This window comes from Drosophila innubila, chromosome X (assembly GCF_004354385.1).
Source record: "Drosophila innubila isolate TH190305 chromosome X, UK_Dinn_1.0, whole genome shotgun sequence".
Taxonomy (NCBI): Eukaryota; Metazoa; Arthropoda; class Insecta; order Diptera; family Drosophilidae; genus Drosophila; species Drosophila innubila.
In genome coordinates this window covers 12444595-12458502 of record NC_047626.1, presented here as the reverse complement: position 1 = coordinate 12458502, position 13908 = coordinate 12444595, and the positions used below count along the sequence as shown (strand labels likewise).

At 38.1% G+C, this 13908-nt stretch overlaps 1 long non-coding RNA gene across 1 annotated transcript in view; it reads right to left on the bottom strand.

The window, feature by feature from the left end:
* LOC117794049 overlaps positions 1-11250 on the bottom strand; it is a 42928-nt gene extending 31678 nt beyond the window's left edge. The window contains exons 1-2 of the long non-coding RNA XR_004618350.1: positions 10865-11250; positions 3125-3162 (exon numbers count right to left, since the gene is read on the bottom strand). This is a non-coding gene — a long non-coding RNA (uncharacterized LOC117794049). The remainder of the gene's footprint in view (positions 1-3124; positions 3163-10864) is intronic.
* Between the last annotated feature and the right edge of the window lie 2658 nt (positions 11251-13908).

Sequence of the window (13908 nt, the reverse complement as noted above, 5' to 3'; positions counted from 1 at the left end):
GTCCACATTTGCCGCAAACTGTTGTCGTTGTTGCTGTTGCTGCTGTTGTTGTTGCAGTTATTGCTGCTGCTGTTGTTGCTGTTGCTGTTGCTGCTGTTGTTGCTGCACGCAATTTGGAATTTATTTGCACAATAATTGGCAAGCTGAATCAATAAACGCTCGCGGGCAGCCAAAAACAATAAATTAACAATTGCCACTTCCGAATGATCATCATCATGCTCACGATGATCACCTTGTAATGATCATGATGATGACGATCGCTTTGGTTTGAGTGAAAAATGAGCCATAAGCGTAGCAAGAGAATAATCGAAAATGCGGCTAAAAAAGGGAAATTGAATTTTATAAACGAAAACAATCGATAAATCGAATTCGATTCATATGAAGCATTTAATTTAAGAATGATCAAAGCATAAGTTAGTAAAACAGCATGCTGAAATTAAACGTTTGACGGAAACCGATAAGTTAAATAAAAAAATTCAGTTACAAGTGAAATGTGATTCGATAAATCCTCGATAAATTTTAAAAAGAGATTTTCAGCATAAACAAATACAGCTAATAAAAATCGGATTAATATGTTATCGATAAAATTTAGTTGATCGATAGATAACTGCTTCGATAAAGTATCGATTTGCATGAAGAAAGTATTTTCCGATTGATAAAGTGGAAACCTGTGACTAATAATTTCAAGTGCCCATTGACAATCTATGTTGTTATCGATAATTAATTGAATAACCATACTAATTGGATGGCATGCAATCCACAAATTGCTAACTTTCCACGCGAATAATCGATAATAAATCAATTTGACAGCTATCAAAGATGCTTACGATGATATTGCATGAAAAATCGTTGACAGCATTCGATTAAAGTGGAATCTGATTGTTGGAGGGGGTGCAGAAAGAGGTGAGTGATGATTGAAGCGATTAGCGAAGCGTTAACGTGCACCAAGATGGCACTGCAAAAAGACTTAACATTTTCTATTCGCTATGCTCAGCGAAAAGACGGAAAAGAGCAGGGAGAGATGGAGATAGAGAGAAGAAGAAGCAGAGAAGATTGTTAGAAAGCGGTGTGTAAAACAAAGCAAAATCGTTGCCAGCCGGAAATGGATGTATTTGAGGTGATAAACGAGATAAAAGTGCAGCTAAATAGCAAAAGAAATACAACAGCAACAACAACACCACCAACCAACAAATGTTAAATGAAGCAAAACGCAAAAGGCCAAAGAATGATCAACGAATTGTGGCAAGCCAAGATACAAGCTACTGATACACACAATTTTGTGGCAGCCACAGCTTCCTCATACCAACGGCAGCGGCAGCAATAGAAAATGCATTTGACGGGAGCAGGGAAAGGTGGCGAGGGAAAGGGGTGCCAAGTGCACAGCTTAATTAGTGCAGCATAGCAAGTGCGCGCCAAGTTAGCAGCGTAAGTATTTGTTTGTCTAACAATATAAGTAAGTTCGTTGTCTGAGTCTTTTTATTTAAAAAATTCACAAGTTCGTTGCCTAAGTTTTTTTATTTAAAAAAGAGACAAGTTCGTTGTTCAAGTCATTCGAGTCTAGAAGCTAAGCACGTTCGTTGTTTTTTTATTTATAAAATGCACAAGTCTTTTTATTTGTAAAATTTACAAGTTCGTTGCCTAAGTCTTTATATTAGCAAAATTCACAAGTTCGTTGTTTAAGTCTTTTGATTTGTAATATACACAAGTTCGTTCTCTAAGTCATTTCTTTCAAAAAGCTAATCAAGTTCGTTGTCTAAGTCTTTTGATTTGTAAAATACACAAGTTCGTTGTCCAAGTCATTACTGTCTAGAAGCCAATCAAGTTCGTTGCCCAAGTCTTTTGTTATGCACAAGTCATCAAAATATTGATGCAAAGTGGCAAAGTGTAGCGGCAACGCCCACAAGAGTCCGCTGTGTCCACAATCCGGAGCCGTAAGCACCGTTACCGCGTTGCCTTGAACAATAATCACACAAAAAGAGGCGTGGGCCAGGGTGGGTAAGGGGAACGCGAAGGGGGAGGGGGAATTAAAAATAGACATAGAAATTAATTGCAATGGCATCGCGCGCTGCCCCGTTGTCGATGGGCGCGGCGACAGTGCAACGCATTGCAACTGGGCAGCTTGAAGCAGCATGAAGATGCATCTTACAGCTGCATCAGATAATAAATTAGACAGAGAGCGAGCTGGAAAAGAAACTGCACTGAAGACGCGCCCAGCTAAAGTTCTATCTAGCGCTGTGTGTGTGTTTGTGTGCAACTTGGGGCGTTGTTGGCTGAAAATTGTTGCCGCCTGCTTTTGTCTTCTTCTATTTTTGAAAGCGGCAATTCATTTTCGTTTTGTCAGGAGTAGAGGCAGTGGCAAGAAGAAGAGCCGAGCTTAATTGTTGGCCAGTCGTCAACAGTTTACGCGGCTTCAAAGCAAATCAAAAGCCAAGTTCAATGCTGGCAACGTTAAAGCGTTGCTCGCATTACTCAATGTCATTGGTCGCAGCCGCCAACGCCGCTGCCGCTGCCGCCAAAGCTAAAAGCTGCCGCCTGTCCCTGCCCCTGTTGTTGCAGTCATAGTTGCAACAGCAACAACAGCATCAAAGGCTGTTCGTCAATTAGTTGGCTACCAAAGCCACTGACATTTATCTGCAGCAGCGCACGCAGCGCCCTAATTGTAAAGTATGGCCAACTTGCAGCTAGCCAAGTTGCAGCAACTGTTGCAGCAATCGCAATCATTGTCAGTCTGTGGCACAGTCAGTCACTCAGTCTCAGTCTCAGTCGCAGCCTCAGTGTTTGAGTCAGTTTGAGTGACTAATTGCCAACTGATTGCAATGAAATGGCGTGGCTTATAAATAGGCATAGTGCAACAACGATTAGATGTGGCAGCCAGAGCAGCAGTAACAGCAACGTTGTGGCAACAGCTCTTCAGTTTTGCCACGCTGACTTTAATTTCAACGCGCAGAAATCAAAGTCAAGTTGAAAGCGGCAACAAAATCAAATTAAGCATAAGGTAAACACCTCAAGTGCAACTGCCACAACAACTGCCACAACTCTGGCTCTGGCTCTGGCTACGACTGTGGCAAGTATACGTACAAGTATCGACGCGTCGGCATCTGTGTCGACAACTTGCGGTACTCACCTTCAAGTGTTGCAGTATTACAGCTCAAATCGCGTCAACTGCAAAAAAAAAGAGATAGAAAGAAAGAATTGCAATTTGTTAGTCAAACTTGAAGCATTTGGTTAACTGACACAGTTTTCTTATTCAAATAATCTTGGCCAAATGATGAGAGAGCTGAATGGTGGCTGCAACCATTGGAAAAGCATTAAAAAAAACATGCACAGTCATGCCAGGACATGTACAATTTCTATTTTTCAAACGACTTGACATAATTTCATGCAAAAATATTATGAGAAAGATTCGAAGAAATTCGATTTACGCATTTACACATATAAACGTCCCCTTGATGTTTAGTTTCCACCTGCGGGCGTGTTTTTTCAAAGCTTGTAACAATTATTGACTTAGTTTTCTTGTTAGGTTTGTAAAAAAAATGTAGACAATTTGTTAAAAAAATGGAACTTTCACCTTTACAACCATGAACCATGTAATTGTATTCCTCTCAGGACTGAAACGTTTTTCTCATACAGTTATTAATGCCCCTTTCTTTTCTTAAAGAAAATTTTTCGGATGAAATTTAAAACTGTTCTCTTCTAATTCTATATATATTTTGTATTTATTTTAATTTTCTTTGTTTTTAAATTTTTTTAAATTAATTAATTTAATAATTTTAATAAATTTGTATGCCTTTTGTAAACATTCAGATTAAATTCTTTATTTCCATGCCAACTCAAGACATTTGCTTCTTAACTTTTCGAAAATATTTTACCTTACTTCCATGGCTTATCTTTCTCTTAGTTTAAAATCTTCGTTGATTTTTGAGTTATTTTAATGTATTCTGATGAAACACATTCTTTTCCTTCAGATAACTTGACATATTCATTAGTGAGCTTAAGAAAATTTTAAGCTTTGTCTTAAGCGCTTTTGTTCGCTTGCATCGTAATTTAAAAGCTGCTTGATAAAATCATTTGGAAAAGATTTTGCTGCAACTTTTAACTTTTAATAAGTTACAATGGCCTCCAGCTGCGATGCGATGTCTTCTTTTCAGCTCTGCTTCTTCTGCCTCTTCTCGTTTTTCTTTTGATCTGCTGGCTTTCTTTCTAAGTGCAGCTAGTTTTGGGCCATCTTTCGATGCTTGGCCTAAACAATGCGCCTTAATTATTAGTTATTCCCGAATCTGATCATAATAACAATCAGCTTTAAAGAGAAATGCGCTTTTCAGTCAAACACGCAGCTCAGTAGGGCGATGAGAGAGGGGAAGCGGATGGGGAGAACAAGTTTTCATTTTGGTTTTTGTTTTGGTCAAAGATGTTTTCTTAATTTAAGCTACTTTTCTGCCGCTTTTCTTTCCATCATTTTCTCATGTTTTTGGTGAGCCAATGATGAGCAGCAGTTGAGCAAGAAGCAAAGGCATTTTTGAATGCATATTTGAGCTTATTTGGTGGTCAGCTGTTGAAGCTGGAGTTGCCACAGAGGCAACGTCATTGTCATCATCATTAAGATCATGATGCCGTTGTGTTTTGGTCGCTTCATTCTGGTTTCCAGCAGCGGCAACAACATGTTCTTTGGCTTGTAAACCGCTACCTCCCCCCTTCCACTTCCCGTACACTGACCATGCCACCTCTGAAAAGTTGCTGCGTAACGGTATCTACTACTCCGCAGCAAGCAACGAGCAGCGAGCTCGTCTAATGGGTTATTGATATACGTGCTGACTGCGACTCTGACTCTGACTCGGAGAGAGGCAAAAGAAGCTGAGGAAGAAAGAGGCATGCCACGCCCCGCACCGACCCTGGACCGTGGTCAGGCCAGGCTAACAGGCTAACAGGCAAAAGGCCCACCTGGCCGGGTAGCCATTGTCGAGTCATCATTCAATCGAGCGCAGCGCAGCGAGTGGAAAGTGCAAAAAGAAATTGTTGCGCCGCATGTGGCAGGCAGGCCAGAAAATCGACGGATATATCTACATGCATACATATAGTACATATGTATGTATATGGATTTGCATGCTAGCAATAACAACATGCTGAGTAATTAAACTAACAGCTACAACATCAACAATTAAAAGCAGTAAAGGAAAAAAAGAGAGAGATACAGAGAGAGAAAAACGGAGACAAGACATGAATATGTTACTTGGTGACATGGACAGGCATTTTCTTAAAGAAAAGAAAAAATATGTTATAAAAGCGGTCCATAATCAACAATCAGTGGCAGCAACAACAACAACAGCAACAAAACAGCAACAACAGCGACAATAAATGTTTGCTTTCTATTTGATTGCAAACAAAAGACTTAAGACACAAACTTGGCCACAGCTAAGACGGCAGTTTCATTAAGCTATGCAAATGTGCAACGCCTGGCTGCGCTGCCACAGTGGTGCAGAGTGGTTCAGAGTGGTGCTGAGTGGTGCTGTGTGGTGCTGTGTGAAACGATGCCAGTTCGCTGCAGTTGCTCCAATTTCCACAGAAAATTCTATGAAGCGCGTCAAAGACGGCAAGTGTAACAACACTACACACATTCGCACACTCCACAAACATACTTTACACACACACGCGCACACAGACACATACTCACATTTGCATACGCATAAACTCTAATTAAAGTTCAGACGCAGCTCATTAAAAATTATTTGTCCGCGACTGGACTTCGTTGGGTATCAAATGAGCACACACACACACACATACTCGCACACACACACAAATGAACTACACACGTCAACAAGTTTGCTGGCCACGTCAAGTGCAATGATATCATTCTCAGTCGAAAAAACGTGTCGAAACAACAACAACAACAACATAAACCAAAAAATTAAAGAATAAAAAAAAAACAGGCAAGAAGACGCCCAACTTGAAATGACACTCGAAATGGGAACACTTTCACACATTGCGTGGATGAGTTGAGCAAAGTGGAGGAAGAGGAAATACATTAAGTGCTGGAACTGAACTTGCTAATCCATCATCTTCAGAAACGCCCAAAAGAGGCAGCTGCTTTAGACTCTTCACTGTCTCTTGAGTCTCTTCAGTCTCTTCTTCATCATCGCTCAATCAAATGTCAAAACTGTGGGTGCTAATCAAGTTGAGAGCTCTGATTTATAGCGCAGCTGAGAGGTAGACGAAAGAGTGTAGATTAAAGCCAGAAGACAGACAAATTAAGACTGTTGTAGACTGAAGACTCTGCAGACTGTGGAGTTGCTAACAAGCAAGAGAACAATAGAAATTTTTTTTAAAATCATAAACAATTCGAATTGGCCATAAAAAAAAGTTGAATGAAAGCGAGACAAAATTTTCAAATTAAAGGGAACTATTGTAATGCTGCCATTATATTTATGATCTCATAATTGTTGATTCTCCAGAAGAAACTTGTTCAAGCGAAAGCCAGTGTCAACCATTTAAGGTACTAAATAGTTCCACTGACTACTTTCATTTTAAGAAGAACTCTTCGCTGCTTTTTGGGAGGCTGAATAAAATTTGCTGACCCAATTTTTGGCAAGAGGAAAGAGTGCGAAGAGTGCGACAATCAAATTCGTAAGGAACAAAAGCATTTGGGACTCATGGCCAAGTCGCATATGGTTATAGCGTGCTATATAGAATGGAATTAAAGCTAGAGCGGTCAGTGGGGCGTGCTGTAAATGAAAAACAACAAATAAATGAAGAAAAGAACCGTTGACTAGCATAGATATCAGCTGTGGTAGAGATATTCTATCAAAAGAAAACGAAAATATTTCAGCTGGAACGAGGAAAGTGCCAAATCATCATTATCATCATCAACAACAACATCAACAAAGCGGAGATTTCTGATCTTTTGGCTAAATGCTGAATTGGAACAGTTGATGTTTATGGCAAAAAAAATAAAAATAATAAACAGCGTTGAATGATTTAAAGTGTGTACTCACTAGACACTCTCTTGTATTCACTTGTATTCACTTGTATTCACACTCATATCACTGACCATTCAACAGCCACTCGAATTTGTCAGCGCGCGCTTTCAAGAGCGCCTCGAGGAGTAGCTGAGAATCAAAGGAGTGAGAATTGCTTTGGAGCCAGAAAAGTGGGCGCTGTGACCGTGGAGGGGCGTGGAGAGCTTCTCTATTTGTCTATTTGTTTGGCTAAAACTCAGCTATTGTTATAATTATCGTATTTGCTGCGAATCTATTGTCGCAAACAGGTGCGGATTTCATTTGCTTTAATTTGTACAAAGTGCTTCAAAGAAGTTCTTGAATCTGGGTCAGCGCCACGACAGCAACAAAAATATATCTAAAACGACGAGAAGAAGAGAGAGCGGCACAGACAGTGAGACAGAGAGAGGAGGAAAACATATAAAACTGTGCCACAGCGCATTCAGTTACAACTGCCGCAGCGAAGCGGCACAAACCCGAAATGGGTGAGCAACTGATGCTCGAAATGTGAGACAGGATGAACAAGCACATCTTCCACTTCCATTACCTCTATCACCTCCTTCTCTCTCCCTCCCCTCCCTTCCCTCACTACCACTTCTTCTTTCACTTATACTTAAGCTTTGGTCTTTCTTTTAAGTAGTTGCTAACACTTTGGACAAGTTCTTGGCAACAAAAAAAAAACTTGCACTCGGCATAGCAAAAAAAAGAAGAACTGGTGCAAAACATTCGCAAAGAAGTCTGGGAAAATAATGTCAAGAAAGCAATAGAAAACAAGTATAAGAAAAATTATATATGTATACCAAAATCAATATACATGCAACTATTTTAAGTAAGACTTGATTTTCTAGTTTGAAATTATGTTTTATCCTAAAATTATCTTTCGGTTAGCTGTAGTTTTTTCATACCTAAAGTATTTATATTTTTAATGCAACTCTATTGATATTTTTTTTTATAAGCTTTGAAGCTTTCCTTTCCTATCTGAGGAATTTCTCGTAATATTTCAATTTTTTAAAGAAAAAAAATTTAATCATGTCGGCGATTGTGATGTAATTGAACTTTTTTGTGTCAAATCTTCCTAATGTTTTCTTTGCATATTTTAATTTAACATTTCCATTGCTTCCTAAATAGAATATCCATTTAAACTTCAAAAAAAAAAAAAAAAACAGTGGTAATATTTAAATCATCGGTTTTCTCGAAATTCCTTTAAATACAAATTTGATTTATTTTAAAAGGCAGAAAAAGAAGCATAAATAGATCTTAACTTTTTCTTAAGTTATGCCTAGAGCATTCTTGTTTTTCAACAACAGTTTTCCCTCAGTTTAAAGACAACGTTTAGGCCGATTTGTTGCCCTTGTCTGTCGACTGTCATTCACATGTTTGTAAACTTTTGTTGGTGCTGTTGGTTGTACCTAATTCTAATCTAATGAAAATCGATTTCATCAATTTCCGCTACGAAAACTTGGCAAGTTGATTGCCACAAAAAGCAGGCAAATACATTGAGAAGTGGGCCAAGAAACAGCAACAACATTAGCAACAGAAAAAGCTTTTAGCGCTTAACGTTTAGTTGAAGTTGTTGGCATCTCTTTTTTTGGTTAGACGTTGTTGTTGCTGGCTTTCTGTGGCAGATTTGGGTCAGTTTTGTAGCAGCTCCCGACACGCATCGAAACGGTCCAGAAAATGGCGCCGGCGGCCAAGAAAACGACGACAGATAACGACAGAGAAACTTCAATTCATTTGTTGCACCACAGCGCAAGGGATGTGGAGAAGGGGGTGGGGGGGGGGACGGTGCAGTAAATGAGGGGTTGGGCAACTAAGTTAGCCTGAAATTTGCATGCTTTAATTAAACGTTGAGCAGCTAATGCAAATGCCTTTGTCGCTGTCTGATGTCCGCTGCCTGCTGTGCTGCAAGTTCGTTGCCTAAGTCTTTTGTTTGTTGCTTCCACTTTTTTGTGTAACATGCAACGTGTTTCGTTCTTTAAACTGTTTAAGCCGGCCGGGCGGCTTCTTTATTTTTTTACGATTCGATTATAAAACAACAAGTCATTTTTATGCAACATTATTACGTTATTTCCGGGGCGGCTCGGCAACAACAACAACAACAGCGACAACGCAGACAACAAAAACAATAAACTTTAATTTCAACAAAGTCAACTAACATTTTTTGGCTTCTGCCTGAGATGTGCTCCATGACTGTGTGTGTGTGTGTGTGTGTGTGTGTGTGTGTGTGTGTTGTGAAAAACTATAAAAACAGACGCCGGCCCAAATGGCCACTGGATAGCTGCAACACAGTGAGGCACTGTGCGGAGTGGGCTGGGTTAGGGCAGAGCTTAGTTGCTTCTTTGGGGGCTGCTGCTGCGGTTGCTCCGCATTTGATTTTTTTTTTTGCTGCGTGCGCATTTTTTTCATTTTTTTTATTTTTTCTTGTTTTTTTTTTTTAATGCGTTTCTCATGCTTTGGCCCGTTGCTTTTTGCTGCTGTGTGTGTATGTATGTGTCTCTTTTTCTTACACTAAATGCTTTCCTAATGAATTGGGTGACCGGCAACGACGACGACGACGACGCTGGCGACGATGGCGGCCCGGTAATAACGGTTAATTGCGTTAATGACTTTAACAGAAAATATAAAGCGCAAGCATTAAAATAATAATAAAAAAAACTAAGAAAAAGAAAGAGAGGGAAAAATAAAAGAGTTAAGTTAAGTCAAGTCGAGCAACTAAAGTGGACACAAAGTGAGAGCGCATTAGATGCGTGTGAAAGAGAAAGACTGCATATTCCAATGAATTGAAAATGTCGCAAGTTGTGCAAAGTGAAGAATCGAATTGAAAGTTGGAGTAGAGGTTGTCACACACATTCTCTTGCCAACACAACTCAAATACACACACACACACACACGCAAACAAAGACCATACGCATGCATAATTTGCACTCATTTACGTTCAATGCATGGCATTTGGTCAAGCAGTTCGTTGCCTAAGTCTTTTGTTTAGCGCCTGCATATGAAATTCAAGTGCAAACAGAAAAACTGAAAAAATACGGGAAAACATAAACAGAACTGTTGCTGCCAGAGTTGTCACTGTCGTGGTAATAACGGACAACCTTAAAGTGCATCTCATGAAAAGCAATTGAAATTTTATTTTTTTGTATGATAAATTTCAATATTTATATTTATTTATGTATGTGATATAGGCATTTAAGTGCTGTATTGTATTTATGCATTATTTTTATATATTATTGATAAATAATATACAAATTTCAGTTGGGTTTTACATATAAAATATTATGTTATATGCAAATGTGATTGGATATTTTCAAGTTCTTTTCCAAATTTTATGTGTTTATGTATACATACCGTAGCAGTATATACAAAAGTTTACTACAAAATATCATTGATATCAAAATTATAACAGCATATATTTTATTTGTTAAATATGCATTCAAAAAAACGTAAAACTTGGCGTTAATAATGCATATTATGCTGTTTTTCTTGAGTATCCATTCACTGTTATTGTGAATACAACAATATATATTTACGAATATTTTATTTAATCCTGTAAAATTGTTACGAGTTTTTCAATATTCGCAGTTGATCTATAAAAACGATGACTTAAAGTAGAATTTTATTTTCAGCTATTTTTTCTTTGAGATTATTTATATTTTACGGATTATCATTTATAATATTAATCATAAAATGATAAAAAATTATTAGTTTCTTCAAAGTTTTCAACACTTCTTTAAATAACGCAAAAAAATATAAAAAAAAATATCCTTGAGATATGGTTGTCGTTGTTGTTGTTCATGTAACTTGTTGTTTTTGTTGCAACACTTAAGGGGTTCAGCTCTCTCTCTCACGGGAATTGTAAGTAAAGGAAATCTTACCTTTTATGTATAATTTATTGCACAATCAATTGAATTAGAGTTTGTTCTGTGTTGTAATTGGTTGTTTAAGATTATAGAATTGATTTGCTTTCTTTTCTTCTCAGACTTTGAGTTGTTTGTCGTAGCTTGCGAGAATCCTTTCGCGTATGTTTCTTTTTTGTTTCTTGCTTTCTTTTGGTTTGTATTTTTGTTGCGGATGAACAGGAAAAAATGCTTGCACTTTCACACTTTTGACACTTGTGACGGGGGGGAAGACAGATGGAGTCAGAAGGAATATCCGAATGCCACCAAATGTTGCAATGTTGCACACACTTTCAAGTTCACTAGGAGCACACTGGAGTTGTTTTTGCTCAACCAAAAAAAAAAAGAATTTATTATGTCCACGCTGGTGCTGCAAATGCTGCTGCTGCTAATGCTGCTGCTGCTGCTGACTGAAACGGCACTGTTAGCACTTCAATTGCATTACGCGCAATGGCTGGTGGGCCAGCGAGTGCGCCACTTTTATGCCTTTCCCAGAGGTCTCCACGCCGCCACGAAGAAGAACCAGCCAGCGAGAGAGCGCACAAGAACAGCGGCAGAGAAAGCGGCATCGCGTCGCGTCGTTAGCGTAAGAAAGTCAATGCAGCGACGCGACGCGACGCGTTAGCAGCGATCGCAGTAGCAGCAACAGCAACAGCAACAGCGGCAGAGACAGCATTGCAAACGCACGAAGCAGAAGCGAAGAAAAGCGCGAACCCATTTCTACTTCACACACACACACTCGCACACACACACACGCACAGCTACGGTCGAGCAAGCGTTGCAGAACAAGAAAGAGTCCAAGCTGAGAATGAGAGCGCACTCTCCAAGCTTACAACAACTCTCCCTGTGGAGACCTTGACTTAACAGCAAGCAGAATGACAACAGCAACAACATTAACAGCAGCTCGGAAGCAGTGTTGTCCGAATCTCAAGGGCTAAAATACGTAGTTATTTTAGTAAAAAAGAAAAATAATAACTCACTACAGTAGTATGTAAATACAAGCTATAAATTACTGCCGAAAAAATAAATTTTGTACACTGATACAAAAAATGTTTTAAAATCAAGATTTTTTCAAGGCGTCGAGAACATAAAACTTTTAGATTAAGAAAACACATCTTGCTTATTAGACCATTTCAAATAAGACCAAGTTAAGAATAAATGTTCTTAAAATATGGTCTTAAAATGTTCTTAATTTAAGAACAACATTTTTAAGATGAATGTTCCTGATTTTAGAGCTTAGTCTTTTTTTCAGTGTATCTAACTATAAATATTCACGATTATTATAATTCTTAAACTATAAAATTTAAGTCATTAAATGCAATGAACAGGGTCATTTTTTTTACGCTTAAGTGTGCTAATTAATTTATTAATTAATAAATCCGGCATTCCAGTACTTTAATTCCTTCGCATTTAATTACATAAATTTCAATTAACGGGTATAATTGTATAAGAAAATGTGTTCAAATCATTTATTAAAATAGCCATATTTATAGCAAATGGCAACATATGTTAGCTTTTGCAGTTAAGAAATTGCCAAGTCTCGCTATAAAGTAGCTAAAATGGCAAACACTGCTCGTACGTAGCATTGAACTTGAACAACAGAGCTCCAACAGACTCTCACACTCTCCTTCCCCCCTCTCCATTACGTTCTCTCTCTCTCTCTCTTTCTCCACACACTCGCTCTCCACACGAAGAACGAACGAACGAACGTACGAAGGAACGAACGTACAAATAAACGAGTCATGGTGAGACAACGGCACCTGTTACAGCGCATCGATTTGCATGGCTACCGTTTTGGGTATTAAGGTGGGTATTACGACGGGTTGGTGAGGGGGATACCATTAGTAGGATTAGTAGCATAGCAGATCGAGCTCGTAATCGTAATCTTGTCAGCATCTCTGTCTGAAGATCTTGATCTGTTATTGACTGATAAATATGCTAATGAATTATGCGCCGTCACAGCGGCAACTCTGGAATGTTGTGCAATCAGCACGATGTCAGCATAATGATAAATATGTATCTCTGTATGTATACCCAATCATCAAACATAAATCTCATGTTTGCCTGATCTATCAGCAGGAACTGATTGAATCTACTTAAAAACACTTCCTCTTTAGATTTGCTTTTACATTTTAAAAATGAAAATTGATTACCATTTTTTCTATTTTTAAAATGATGGATATGTTTACTATTAGAACTTTTGCTCCTGTTGTCAGCTAAAGTGAATAGACGTGTAGTTAGAAGATACTTTTTTAATATGAAAAACTTCTCATCGGAAGAGCTAAAATTTTAACAGGGTGAGGTGGGTGCTAACCACTGTCTGCAAAGTGTGAGGCACGTTCTGAACCACCTCACTTAAACTACCTAAAGCCCAACTTCTCTATAAATAAGTGGGGGAAAACAAACTAATGTCTTCACAGTAGAGAGTTAAAAATGCATGTATAATTTATTAGAAGTTTCATAAAGAATATACATTTTTCATTTTAAAGACACGTAACTTGAAGCGTAGTTTATCGCTAGATAATTTTAATTCTTGTTTCTTAGGTTAAAACCGAACTGTATTAGATTAATGCAAATTATAATTCGACTGTTTGGTTCTATGGAAGCTAAAGATATATTAAAACAACAAAGTTGTTCATAAAAACGATTGATTTCACCGATTGGTCCTAAAGGCAGCTATATGATATAATGATCCGCTTTGATCTCTTTCGGCATCTTTGCCAAGCTTCATCAATCTATTTATAATACCCTCTGCAATGCTAAACAGCCCTTTAGGAAAAACTGCTAAAGATTCGTCAAAATTTTCATTTTATTGTATTTACACATTGAATTAGACATTGAAAAGCATTGTGAGTATAAAACACATATAATAATTTTGTAAGCTTTATTTCATAAGGCATTTCGTAGGTTTTCTAATGTATGAGCAAAAAGAAAGTGGTCAAACTAAAGTTTATTTTGATATTTTGCCAATTAAAGAAAAGGGCGACAAATTTCGCAGGCGTTACGTTAAAAAAGTGTACAAA